Source organism: Haemaphysalis longicornis, unplaced genomic scaffold, assembly GCF_048455015.1.
Source record: "Haemaphysalis longicornis isolate Haplotype H1 unplaced genomic scaffold, Haemaphysalis longicornis Haplotype H1 scaffold_5, whole genome shotgun sequence".
Classification (NCBI taxonomy): Eukaryota; Metazoa; Arthropoda; class Arachnida; order Ixodida; family Ixodidae; genus Haemaphysalis; species Haemaphysalis longicornis.
This window is the reverse complement of record NW_027526385.1, coordinates 9,861,311-9,876,067: the sequence shown is the minus strand read 5'-3', so window position 1 is coordinate 9,876,067 and position 14,757 is coordinate 9,861,311.

The following is a 14,757-nucleotide window of genomic DNA, read 5'->3' as shown; positions in this document are numbered from 1 at the left end:
TGTATGGAAAATTCAAAACCCCCCTCAAAACGTGATCGGTCCCTGAAAAGGGGCCGCACCGAAGTATCTTTCCCTCCAATTCCAAGCATGACCTTCCCAAAGCCAGACAAATACTCTCGTTTCCTTGTTATCGAATCTCTTGACACAGCCCGCCCTCTTGCTTCACAATCAGTATTTTTGATTACAAAATACCTTGATGGAATAATTGGGAAAACCTACAATGCCAAAAAACAACGCACAGGCGAAGTGCTCGTAGAGGTAAAAAACCAGCAGCAGGCAACCACACTTCTTGGTCAGACGAAAATGGTCGATCTGGACATCAGGGTCACACCCCACCGCAGCCTGAATAGCTCGCAGGGTGTGATCTCTGAGGCAGATCTTCTTAACGAGACAGATGCCGACCTTCTTGAAGGTCTAGAGGATCAGGGTGTCACAGCCGTGCGCCGCATCACGATGCGTAGAGATGATAAGATAATCCCCACGAAACATATTATTCTGACCTTCAACTGCTCCTCACTTCCTGACCATATCAACGCAGGGTTCACCCGATGCTCCATTCGTCCTTACATTCCGAACCCGCGCCGCTGCTTTAAGTGTCAGCGGTTCGGGCACGGAACCAACTCCTGCCGTGGTCGTCTGACCTGCGCAAAGTGCGCTCAGCATGATCATCCATCTGATAATTGTCCATCGTCAACCCTCACCTGCGCCAACTGCCAGGGACCCCATGCTGCCTACTCTAGAACGTGCGAGAACCTTAAGCCGGAGAAGGCGATCATTAATGTGAAGGTAAGTGAGAACATCACCTTCCCAGAGGCGCGAAAGAGGTTCGCCTCTTTCCCCCTGGGAAGGTACGCCGACGCGGCTCGCCGGGAGGCGGAGCGGCGTGTGGTGTCCACAGGGACGCAGTTCACGAGTCTGACGTGGTCCCTGCTCCGACCCCCCCCCCCCCTGGGGTGCCTCAGGCAGCCCAATCCGTCGCCACGCCACTTGCTGAGGCAGCAGCGGTTGTGGTGACAACCTCTTCTGTAGGGACCGGTGCCGCTCCCGCCTCTGCCTCCCCGTCCTCCAGTGCGTTGGAGGGTGCCGACCGGATGGACATCGGGGGCCCCGCATCGGCTCCCACCGCCACCGCACCTGCTGTGCCACCTTTGGTGTCCCGCACGCCCTTGGCGGTGGCGGCTCAAACGAAGGGCTCCCGAAAGGGGGCCAAGTCCGAGGGGCCTGGTCCGCCAGGCACCCTTCTGGCATCCGATGAGAAGATGGATGTCGCGCCGTTCCTGCCTGCAACGCAGCGCAAGGAACGGCCTCCGATGTCCAAGCCGACACAAAGGCCTAGAAATCCTAGAATAACAGCCTCTAAAGACGACACATGAACAAAAACACACACACACACTCCAGTTATTCTTAAATTTAAATAATGGGAAATGAAAACATCATCCAATGGAACTGCAGAGGCCTCCTTTAAAATCTTGACGATGCGTATGAGATGCTGTATGCCAATCAGCCAAGTATCATGTGTCTCCAGGAAACCCACCTCAATTCTAAACAAACAAATTTCTTGAATAGGTACATGGTATTCAGAAAGGACAGGGTTGGCTGCACACACTCTTCAGGATGTGTGGCAATTGTCGCCCAGAAATCCTTAGCCTACCACCCTGTCACTCTGAACACTGTCCTTGAGGCTGTAGCAATCCGTACGATAATAATTAATAGGTTGATAACGGTATGCTCCATTTACATCTCTCCTGATCATGCACTTTCGAGCTCTGACTTCGAGGCACTGGTCGACCAGCTGCCCGAACCATACACACTAACAGGCGACCTTAATGCACACAACTCTCTTTGGGGCTCCTCCAGAACGAATGCCCGAGGTCGCCTGATAGGGAAATTCCTCACATCTTCAGGAGCACGTCTTTTCAACAAAAAACAGCCGACATACCATAACTTAGGACACAATACATACTCGCATCTTGACTTGGCTATTGGCTCTGCAATTCTCTTTCCATGTCTTGAGTGGGGCGTGGGCACAGACCCATATGGTAGTGACCACTTCCCCACTTTCCTAACGTACGTAGGTAAAGGCCCAGGCAGTCCATCTTCCCAGAACAGGCTTAATGAATCAAAAGCAAACTGGAGTACATTCACAGAAGCATCTAAACTACACCACACAACCATAAAACACTTACACGTGGAGGAAGCAGCCCAACTCCTCACGGCACACATACTCGACGCCGCCGAAAAGTCCATGCCTCAGGCCTCCAGTGCGTCCCGCAACCCAAGGAGGCCCTGGTGGAACGACGACTGTAGGCGGGCGCGAGAGGCCAAGAACAAGGCGTGGGGTGTCCTTCGCCGGTACCCCACGCCAGATAATCTCATTTCCTTTAAACGGGCAAAGGCTCTTGGGAAGCGTGTGCGTCGTGAGGCGAAACGAGAGAGTTGGCGCGCCTTCCTCACTTCCATCAACTCATACACCGACACTCACAAAGTCTGGACACGGATGCGCAAGCTAAAAGGACAACAGACACAGCCTGCCCCTGGTTAGCACAACAGGAGACACACTCGAAGACCAGGCCAACACGCTTGCACAACAGTTTGAACACGTGTCCAGCTCAGCACACTACACAAACACTTTCATGAAACACAAAACATCTGCAGAAAAAAAGCCCTTACACGACAAAGACAAATCAAAAACTTCTTACAACTCTGAATTCACTCTCTATGAGTTGAGGGCTGCCCTGAGCACGTGCAAACCTTCAGCTCCAGGCGCAGATAAGATTACATACACCATGATACAACACCTACACCCAGACACTCGTTTAACACTCCTACATCTATACAACAACATATGGCTTTCAGGGCACATTCCTCGCTGTTGGAGAGAGGCCATAGTAGTGGCTATTCTAAAGGAAGGGAAGGACTTTTCCTCTCCCGCCAGTTATCGTCCCATTGCCCTGACAAGCTGCCTGTGTAAGCTCTTTGAGAAGATGATAAACAGGAGACTCGTGTACTTCTTAGAGTACAATGGTCTTCTCGAGAGCTGCCAGGCAGGCTTCAGGGCGGGGCGATCTACCAATGATCAACTCGTTGCATTAGAGGCGTATATAAAAGATGCTTTCCTCCATAAGCAGTACTGTATGACAGTATTCTTTGATCTAGAAAAAGCGTACGATACCGCGTGGCGGTATGGCATCCTAAGCGACCTCAAGTCCTTCGGCATGGCAGGTAACATGATGAACACACTTGCCAGCTACTTGTCTCAAAGACCTTTCGTGTGCGAGTTGGAACTGCACTCTCTAGGGTTCATGTGCAGGAAAATGGAGTGCCGCAAGGTGGAGTTTTAAGTTGCACTCTTTTTATTGTGAAAATGAATTCCCTTAGGAAGGCGCTGCCACCGTCGATTTCGTGTTCAATCTATGTAGACGACGTTCAGCTCTCCTTTAAATCCTGTAACTTGTCTGTCTGTGAGCGCCAGGTCCATTTTGGTGTTAACAAGCTAGCTGGTTGGGCAGATAGCAACGGTTTTAAATTTAATCCAGGGAAGTGCACTTGTGTCTTGTTTTCCAAGAGGCGTGGCATCCGACCGGATCCAGACATTCAACTCCACGGTGTCTCGATTCCTGTAAAAAAGGAACACACGTTTTTAGGTATAGTCTTTGACGAAAAGCTCACATTCATCCCACACATAAAACAACTAAAACATAAATGCTTAAAAACAATGAATATCCTGAAGGTTCTCTCGAACATGTCTTTTGGTGCTGACAAACAGCTTCTGTTGCGTGTTTTTACCAGCTTGATAGGTTCACGATTGGACTATGGCAGCGTTGTCTATGGGTCAGCCACTAAAACATCCTTCAGAATGCTGGACCCTGTTCTTCATCTAGGGCTCCGCTTGTCGTGTGGCGCCTTTCCGACTAGTCCAGTCGAAAGCCTGTATGTAGAGTGCAACAAATGGAACCTACAACGTCAGCGAGCATACACAGACCTCCTTTATGCTTTTAAAATTTCCTCCATGCCTCACCATCCTTTTAAATCAGTTTTTCATGATACCTCCATGACTGAACTCCTTCTAAATCGACCATCGTTCTCTGCGCCCTTCTCTTACAAAGTTAAAGAGGAAGCGTCAGAGCTTACTGTCTCCTTTTTAGATACCATCCAAAGTTCTGTAACAGATTTGATAGCACCATGGCATCTCCGCCCTGTCTCATGCGACACATCATTCACACATGTAGATAAAAACCGAGCTCCCACATGTGAAATTCTGCTGCATTTCTTGTATTTGCAGCAGAAGTATGAGTGCTCTGAATTTTATACGGATGCCTCTAAGACTTCCACCTCTGTGTCCTGCGCGGCGCATGGGCCCGGCCTTAGTGTCACCAAAACTCTGAATAGTCATACTAGTATCTTTACGGCAGAGGCTTACGGTGTACTTCTTGTTGTCAATCATATACTTCAAAGCCACATCCCACAATCCATTATCTATACAGATTCCCTCAGTGTCGTGCGGGCACTGTCGTCAACAATGCCTTCGAAAAACCACGTTGTCAATCTGATCGTCAAGGGTATTATGTCTGTGTATGTACGCAAATTTGAACTGGTTCTTTGCTGGGTCCCTGGCCACTGTGGTATAGCCGGGAACGAAGCAGCGGATCGAATGGCTGCTGCTGCTAGACTCTTGAATACAGTAGATATAACCACATTACCCTACACCGACGTGAAACCACACATCAGACAACAACTTCGCAAAACATGGCAGACACACTGGAGCGAACAAACAGACAACAAGTTACACGTAATAAAACCACACTTGGGACCATACAACACCGACATACGTAATAGATACACTGAAGTCGCCTTGGCTAGATTACGGATAGGACACACTCATGCAACGCACTCGCACCGTCTCACGGGGTCTCCAAGACCTCTGTGCCGCAGGTGCGGAGAGGCCCTATCCGTGATCCACATCCTCATACAATGTAAGGCACTCGACACAACACGACACAAATACTTCCCACAACTACACACGCGACATATTCCACCACAGCCATCATACTTAGGAGATGATGCCATGTTTTCTGTTCAGCGCACCTTTAAGTTCCTATCAGAAGTTCACTTTTTACAACTCATCTCATACCACCCATAGCTTTACCCCTGGTCCTATACCCCAGCCACCTTATTTATATTTTAACCACTCTTGTTCTTCACCCTGGCCCTTTACACCAGCCATGCTCATAGTTTTTAACTGATTTTATTTCGTGTTCTCTCCTCATCAAATTACTTTGTGTTTGGCGCTCTTTGCCCATGTCGGCCTTGCGCCAATAAAATGAAACCATCATCATCATGTAACGCACAAAAGATTTAGCGTCATTTATGTTCCGTGATGGTTTGCGTTTTTCCGCTGGCTTTGACAGCTGCACTTCGCCTAGCGTTGGCCAGCTATAGCGGGAACCTTTGTAATTTGTTTTCGCAGCATGAACACAGCACACTTAGGAGAGCTCTGGAAATAGAGCTCCTCGCTTTTAAAAAACACGCGGGCACGTGAACGCTTAGTTGGCTTGGTAACCTTTTGCCATGCTGGCATTCATAGGCGCTGCGTTTCAAACATTTTCTTTGCTATGCGGGGGAGGGATATCGTGAGTGACACGCAGAATTATTTTTGCCTGCGTGTTGGGACTCAGCCCCATGCCAAAAGTAAAGGAGGCGTCCCGACGATGCAAATAGAATTATTTCCTTACTAATTCCTCGGCCTCTGCTTATGAATGTTTTCCTTCGTCGCGAACTTGAGTTTCGGTGAGGTGTCAGTGATTCCGCTGTTTAAATACGCACTAAAGGTTTCATGTTATCGAATCCCGCAAAGCGAAGGTTACTCGCACTAGTGCCCGCGGATGTTCATGCCATCAGAAGAACGGTGGGAGTGTGGAATGCAGAGTATATACGCAAACGGCTTTTTAAATATTTTTTTCGAAGGTAATGCCTAGTGGGCGGCTGGGTGGCCGCATCAGCAACCTAAGGTTTGCACCCAAATCCTCACGTGATCCCAAATTTTACAAGTATACTCTAAGGTATTAATCAAGGAAGAAGCACTTCACTAATTAAAATCAACGCACCAAATCCAAGTCCGAGCGCAGTCCTGGATCCCTCGAGTGTTTCTTTAAAGTATTGTCTGAATCTTTCAATGAGGGTGTCCATACGACGCGCGCATGAATTATGCCCAACACCAACAATATTTCTTTCTTTGCCAACAAGGCGCGCATTACAAATGGAGCTTTCGCTCCTCCATCCCAAATCTCTTTCACCATACAGACACTGTGGGTACATATGAATATAAACTTCACTGCGTACCTCGGAGTCTACAAATTCCCACGACGCAAAAACCCACCTATTCATATATGGCCGCGCAGAAAACCTCGCAGCGTACTCAACCGCAGATCGCACCCGCACTTTGCAAGCTGCAGCAATTGCAAGTGCAGCCATTATTCGAAACAAATAGGCAGGCATCGTAACTCACATCGAGGCGATATAACATTTCTAGTATCCGACTCACCCGTGAGACCGAACGATGTTCTAATACTTGAAATGTTTGTCACACACACCAGCCTGCGGTGGGCAAAAATATATCGGCAAGCTGCTTTCCTGTGAATGGCACGTTACTATTTTGCGCGCAGCTCGGCGTCTGAAGAAAAGAAAATAGCAACGCCATCTCATCGTTTCCTGTGTAGGCTTAATGGCACACAGGAACACAGCAAGGTGACAACATGGCCCTTCACAGAACAAATTTCAGCACTCACAAAACAATCTCTCCATTTCAGAGTAACACGACAGGTAAAGCGAAGGAGAGTTGCTAATATCGCGGGGAGCGCGTACTGCGTGCTGTACCTTCTACCTCCGACATCTTTCCCGGCTGTCATTTTGAACGAATGATTGCTTATGGTATCCCCTTTCTAACGAGGTAATGGCGGGTCACTGTAACAAAATATATATATATGTATATATATATATATATATATATATATATATATATATATATATATATATATATATATATATATATATATATATATATATATATATATATATATATATATATATATATATATATATTTATATATAGATATATATATGTATATATATATATATATACATATATATGGTTAGGAAATGAGGGGCTCATTAGGAAATACAGCAAGGAATGCGGGCAGTCTACAACGCCAAAGAAGGCACAGGGGAATGGTTGGATTATATTTTTTTTTTTTTTTACTGTTAGTGAAATTATATATTTTTTTCAGATTATTTGAAGCGAGAAAGAAAGAAAGAAAGAAAGAAAAACACGCGCCCAGAGTGGGGACCGAACCCACGCCTTTCGATTAGATCTCGAATGCCTTACCAATGCCTTACCCGCATTCCTTACCTGTATATATATATATATATATATATAGTATAAGTAAAGAGTCGGATACACAGCAAGAACAATAACAAACAATGTTTACTTACGTAGCGGCAATGGGACTTGCCTTCATCAGAGTAAAGTTACATGATTATGGTGTCGCAAACATTGAACACATTTCTTATATAGGTTTGCATAAAACTGTAAGAAGGAATGGAAAATGTTTCGCAAATGGAGAGTGTGCATACAGTCAGGCTACGCCTACGTTACAACATCAACCAACAAACAAAAAAAAAAAAAAAAAAAAAAAAGGGGGGGGGAGGGAGCAAGAGAGAGAAAAAGGGGTCGTGTTAACAATGCAGCGTTCAAGGTTGCACCATGACGGATCAACGTATGCCGCGCGGGTTGCAAGTTCAGACAATGGGGGAAAATGGTCAACCGCGGTTTGTAAAGAAAGGGAAGAGTATACAGCAAGGTATTCAGTGGCTGGGGAGACTGGTTCTAGGGAAAGCGAAGATGGGTGTGGCCCCCGCGGATGAAGAGAATAGATAGGGGGCACAAAAGAGCATTTCACAGAAGCTAGCAATCGAACAGGAAATAGGTAGGGTCACAAAAGGTTAAACATGAATAGATCACAAAGAGTTAAACATTCTTAAGTGGTGGTGGGAACGAGGCCTCCTTCTCCCGGACAAATGGCATTGTTGAGCCGCATTAAGCTAACAAAGCTGCTGTATTAGGAGAGTTTCTGCGAATTCTGATGGCAAACTCGAGGGTAGGAATAATGAACATAGTTATAAAAATGAGCAGTCATCGTGCGACAAACCTATCGATTCTTCTGCTCTCCAAACATTCCTTAGGCTTATTCTTGAACTTAACAATTTTGAGTTCGACGGAGTTCATTACGTGCAAGTCAGCGGAACGTCAATGGGAACTCGAATCGGACCTAACTACGCTAATATCTTTATGGCTCACCTCGAATCAAACTTTCTTGACACCCAAAATTTAAAGCCAATGTACTATAAAAGGTATATTGATGACATATTCATGATCTGGCAACACGGTGAGGCGGAACTCCTCACCTTCATTGAGGCATTTAATCTAGCCCATCCTAATATTTCCCTTGCTCATTCCTATTCGGAACACAGTGTAAACTTTCTGGACGTCACCGTTACTACCTTCCAAGGTCGGCTTCAAACTAAACTGTATAGAAAACCGACAGACACGCGGCAGTATTTGCACTTCCGAAGTAGCCATGTCAGACACTGCAAGACAGCAATACCTTACAGCCAAGCCCACCGATTTAGGAGAATTTGCTCAAACCAAGCCGACTTTGACTCAAACTGTCGAGAACTCAAGACCTCCCTCCTGAATAAAAAATACCCGGAAAAAGTTATCGACGACGCTATTGTGCGAGCCAACCAATTAGACCGTAACGAAATCTGTAAGAAAAAAGCCCCGAACGGGAACCCGCAAACTAACTTAGTTTTAACCCACTCATCCTCCGCTCCAAGAGTGTCAACCGTGCTAAAAAAACATCACAATATCCTAATGCAAAGTGACCGCTTAAAAAGCATATTCCCCGAACCACCACGCGTTGTCTACCGGCGTAATAAGAATTTAGGGGACTTTCTTACTAACTCTGGTATCAACCGACCGGCAACTACTGGCTGCATGCCCTGCAATAAACCCCGATGTAAAGTATGCCCACACATGACCACTACACAGCGCGCCACCAGCACGGCTTCAGACTACTACGTAAATATAAAAGGTAACTTTAACTGTGACTCCGCTAATATCGTATATCTTCTAGAGTGCACTGTTTGTAGGCAACAATATATCGGCCAAACTGAAACGCCCTTCCGAATACGGTTCAATAATCACCGCTCTCATGCAAAAAGCTGCCCTTATTTGCCCCTGTCAAGACATGTGAACAGTCCCGGGCATGCATTTGATCATCTTAAAGCAACGATTTTAGAATCCGCCTTCAAAACGCACCACGACCGCGAGGTTCGGGAATCTTATCTCATTTATAAGTTTGGGTCAGCCACACTTGGAATTAATGAAAGTTACGGAAAATTAACGTGCTTATCCCTCGAATAAACTTAGCGGCTTCATAATTTTTATAACTATGTTCATTATTCCTACCCTCGAGTTTGCCATCAGAATTCGCAGAAACTCTCCTAATACAGCAGCTTTGTTAGCTTAATGCGGCTCAACAATGCCATTTGTCCGGGAGAAGGAGGCCTCGTTCCCACCACCACTTAAGAATGTTTAACTCTTTGTGATCTATTCATGTTTAACCTTTTGTGACCCTACCTATTTCCTGTTCGATTGCTAGCTTCTGTGAAATGCTCTTTTGTGCCCCCTATCTATTCTCTTCATCCGCGGGGGCCACACCCATCTTCGCTTTCCCTAGAACCAGTCTCCCCAGCCACTGAATACCTTGCTGTATACTCTTCCCTTTCTTTACAAACCGCGGTTGACCATTTTCCCCCATTGTCTGAACTTGCAACCCGCGCGGCATACGTTGATCCGTCATGGTGCAACCTTGAACGCTGCATTGTTAACACGACCCCTTTTTCTCTCTCTTGCTCCCTCCCCCCCCCTTTTTTTTTTTTTTTTTTTTTTTGTTTGTTGGTTGATGTTGTAACGTAGGCGTAGCCTGACTGTATGCACACTCTCCATTTGCGAAACATTTTCCATTCCTTCTTACAGTTTTATGCAAACCTATATAAGAAATGTGTTCAATGTTTGCGACACCATAATCATGTAACTTTACTCTGATGAAGGCAAGTCCCATTGCCGCTACGTAAGTAAACATTGTTTGTTATTGTTCTTGCTGTGTATCCGACTCTTTACTTATACTATTTCTGCGCGCTTTGTGAGTTTATCTTTCTCTAGATTTATATATATATATATATATATATATATATATATATATATATATATATATATATATAGCGAATCAGAATAGGAAATGAGGGGCTCGTTGAAAATATCACAGAAAATAAGGGTTGGCAGTCGAGAAAACCTCGGAAAGCAAAGGGAAGGATGTGATAGATCATTGAAACAGATTAAGAATTTGGAAAGAAAGAAAGTGAAGAAAAAATGCCCGCCAGGTGGGATCCGAACCCACGACCTCCTGAATACCGGTCTGGTGCGATAACCACTACGCTACCGGCGGGGCGATTTTCCCATTCACTTTCTGGGGTATTTATGTTAGGTATGTTTGTTTCCTGTGCTTGGGGGTGGTAGCCGGCGCCATTCGGACTAATCGGGGTGAAGGGGACCTTCTTTTTAACCCCCGGGTTATTTATGTTAGGTATGTTTGTTTCCTGTGCTTGGGGGTGGTAGCCGGCGCCATTCGGACTAATCGGGGTGAAGGGGACCTTCTTTTTAACCCGGGGGTTAAAAAGAAGGTCCCCTTCACCCCGATTAGTCCGAATGGCGCCGGCTACCACCCCCAAGCACAGGAAACAAACATACCTAACATAAATACCCCAGAAAGTGAATGGGAAAATCGCCCCGCCGGTAGCGTAGTGGTTATCGCACCAGACCGGTATTCTGGAGGTCGTGGGTTCGGATCCCACCTGGCGGGCATTTTTTCTTCACTTTCTTTCTTTCTTTCCAAATTCTTAATCTGTTTCAATGATCTACCACATCCTCCCCTTTGCTTTCCGAGGTTTTCTCGACTGCCAACCCTTATTTTCTGTGATATATACATATATATATATATATATATATATATATACGATAGAGAAGTCAAACTGAAAAACATAACAACATTTATTCTAACGTTTCGACCGGGGGCTGGTCTTTGTTTTTCAGTTTGACTTCTCTATCGTACAGCTAACCTCATAGCCAGGAACCTTTTCTCTTAACTATATATATATATATATATATATATATATATATATATATATATATATATATATATATATATATATATATATATATATATATATATATATATATATATATATATATATTTATATATATATATATAATATTTCTATACATATATATTGAGCGCTGCCCTTAAGGCATGCTCAAAATACTTTTTTATTACAGGCGGTAGCTGCCGTAGGCAATTTTTCTCTGTCTGCGTTTCGTCCACGAACGTTCTAATCTTCCTTTAGTCGTCTAGCCCACCTTGAAATTAACTCCCTCTATTCCATCCTAAAATTCTAGGGCTTGTGAAAGCAAAATATTTCCCTGGTGTAGGTTTGGATGGATACGCTCACATTTCTACACTATGTGCCACATGATTTTCGAGTCTTAACCGCAGTCGCCGCATACCCCGTTGTTTTGTGTATATTACGCCGCGAAGCGATGATTATCAAGTAAGCTGCTCTAGCCTCGAAAAGCAAAGGATATCTCTTAAAATTATCGTAGAAATGCTTCTTTCTGATGTCCAATTTTTCTGCCCTCTACATATCTAACGACCTTTTACCTTCCAGAGAACGTGTTGCTGGGCGTGTTGGTTGAGGTCTACAAACATATTGAGCGGCTCAAATACACAACAGACAAGAAAGAAGACACAGACAGGCGCTACTCTTCCAAGAGTTTAATAGCAACGACCGCAGCGTACATTTATACATACATCCCGACATGCGCAATAGAGATGCCCACAGCGTCAGTGCAAGAATTTATCTAAAAACCTCCCCCAAGCGTTGAATAATACCACCCACGTGTCACTAACACAGTTCCTTCCGTTCAATCTGATACGATGCGCCTCGAGCAATTCTCTGGCCTTCTTTACCTTCCATTTGTTTCTACAATTTTTTGTATCTTTGTTTCGCTTTTATTTATCATTAGGCTTCTCCTCGTGAGCATTTCAATACTTGTCTCCTTAGTTTATCTACTGACGCATATATTTATATTCCTTACCTCAAGGTAGTTCGCTATGTTGGATTGGAACTGCGTCAGTGCTGGTGTCATTGTAAACATATATTTCAGGTTTTTGAGGGCTAAAAATTAAACCGAGGTCTCTGGCATCCCAACCACTAATATTTATGAGCCGTTGAATAACGCCCTGGTAATCAGTTGAGAGGACAGTGTGGTCTGCGTATAACCCATCAAAATACGCTGTTGCATTACAACGCCTCGTCGCCGACACGTTCGGTTGAACCCTTATTGACTTTCTCAGTTTCTTCGCTAACCCTATCATAAAGGGCCTCCCCGTTCCAGTCCTCGATGGGTGTTTACGTGCTTTGTGCACATCTGCCCTTCGCATGTCAGGTGCAATCTATTATCATTAAAGACTTCCACAAGGAACTATAATAACTCGTCAGCGAAGTCCAAGAGTTTCAGCAACCTCCATGGCAGTTCTCTCTACGTTGCCATATGCCCTTTTTTGTATATTTTATAATTGTCTTTTCTGAGCTTTCGCCATTTCAATACACTTTGTTATTGTGAGCAAATCATCATAAAAGAGCATGTCTTGTCTAAATTGGATTTGCTGTTCTCCGAGGATTTCAGTTTGTTCCATCCATGCTTGAATTTCGGATTTTGTCGCCGGAAATACGAATCTATACACCACTGACGTTACTGTCAGTGGTCTGTATGAATCAATGCTGACTTTGTTGCTTCTGCCTTTATCCCTTCAAGTCATCCCAATTACTAGTCAATCATGGGGTGTTTCCTTGGTTTGTAACATCTTATCCATTGCCTTCATAAGCTGTGCCTTACTTTAGGGTCTTAGCTGTAGATCACCTGTACGGGTATTCTGTTCAGGCCCACTGCTACTCGGGGGAAACCTTTTGCTCCGCTTATTTCCTTGAAGATTTCTAAAATTTATTTTTCTGGCTGCAGCTATCTGTACACTGTTGTTATCGGTCTGGCTTCACTGCCTCTGCATTTCTAAACTGCACACTAACCACTCGATGAGTGTGCACTAACGCCTGCTGTCCTTGAAAGTGCTTCCCCTCCTCATCAAGCAATAATTTCTTATGGATATTATTTTCGAGATTAGCGATTTGGGTGTTTCTAAAACTTCTTTGACCCAATTTTGTCCTTATTCCGTACTTCTGCCATTCATTGTCTGGTTTTTACTTGATGTTTGCACCAACTTTCCGCCTCCTTTGGCAACATAAGCCACAAAGAAACGTCGCCCTCGTTTGGACACCCGCCCACTGTACATTGACAGGCAATAATTTTGCCCATCATCAAGCCTGCGCACTCTCCTGCCAGGCCCCAGAAGAACAAGCGGAGTCCACACGACTGGTTACGTTTAAGGACATTACACAGTACTATCGACACGACAAGCAACAATTCCTTCAACCGCACTCCAAGGTGTCCAAATCAGAAGAAACTACTCTTCGTCGCATCCAAACGAATACCTTCGTCTATCCAATTCGCTTACATCAGATGTTTCCCACTCAATTTCCCGCCCAATGCCCTTTTTGCTCTACGCCTGGCACACTCGTCCACATTTTATTAGAGTGTACGCATAACCCTGACCTCCCACCCTTTCCTTCCCCCCTCCCCCTTCATGAGCTGTTGGAGAACCTGATCACCAGCGACCACCTGCACGTCCAGCAACTACTGGCATATAGGGCGTCGGTCGCCCGGTCGTCACTTGGATTCCCGAACTAGGGAACCACTCCTACTTTATAAGGCTCATTAAAGTTTCGTACTACTACTACTACTACTTGCACCTTTTTTGACCTGCCAGTTTTTTTGCTCCCGGCAGCTACTTAATTTGTCGTTAACGACCTGTGGTTCCCTACAAATTCTTTCTGCCTATCTCTTTTTCGCAGGCAATGTTCTTTTTTGTTCTTTTTTAAGATGTTCTTCGACACCGTTTTCGTCTGGTCTATAGCCTCTTTTATTTTCTGATTCTGTCAGCTTCTCATTTTTTTCGTTCTCTGTCCATGGGTTCCATTACTTGGCTTCGTTCATCTTAATTAGTTTCTCCGGCATTGGCGATTCTAGATTTGTAATAGTTGCTCCTCTAAAATACAATGTAAGCCGCCTCTGGTCGCTTCCTAAGCTGTCTGTTCTGTTTTAATGTATCTCATTTCCCGTAACCTTTCGTATACGATCTGAGAGGCTTAAGTATAGTTTTTCTGGACTGCCTGCTCAACGATGAATGCCAGCGCCGCACCACAGCCTCCGTGGGCAGCTATCAAAGCTCTCTCTTAGCTTTACGGCTGACTTTCATGACCACATGAGCCAGGTTAGGCTGTAGTGAAAGATTGGGTGTGCTCGAAAAACAGTCACCGAAGACCAGGTCGAATAGTGCAGCTGGCCAGTGTGAGCTCACCACGCCGGACGGCTTTACGGCTATAACCGACCCAGAGCTCGAGGTAAACACTGGTGCTTTTATGTTTGCGTGTGGTTTTGTATTTTTTTATTCACCACACCAACTTACA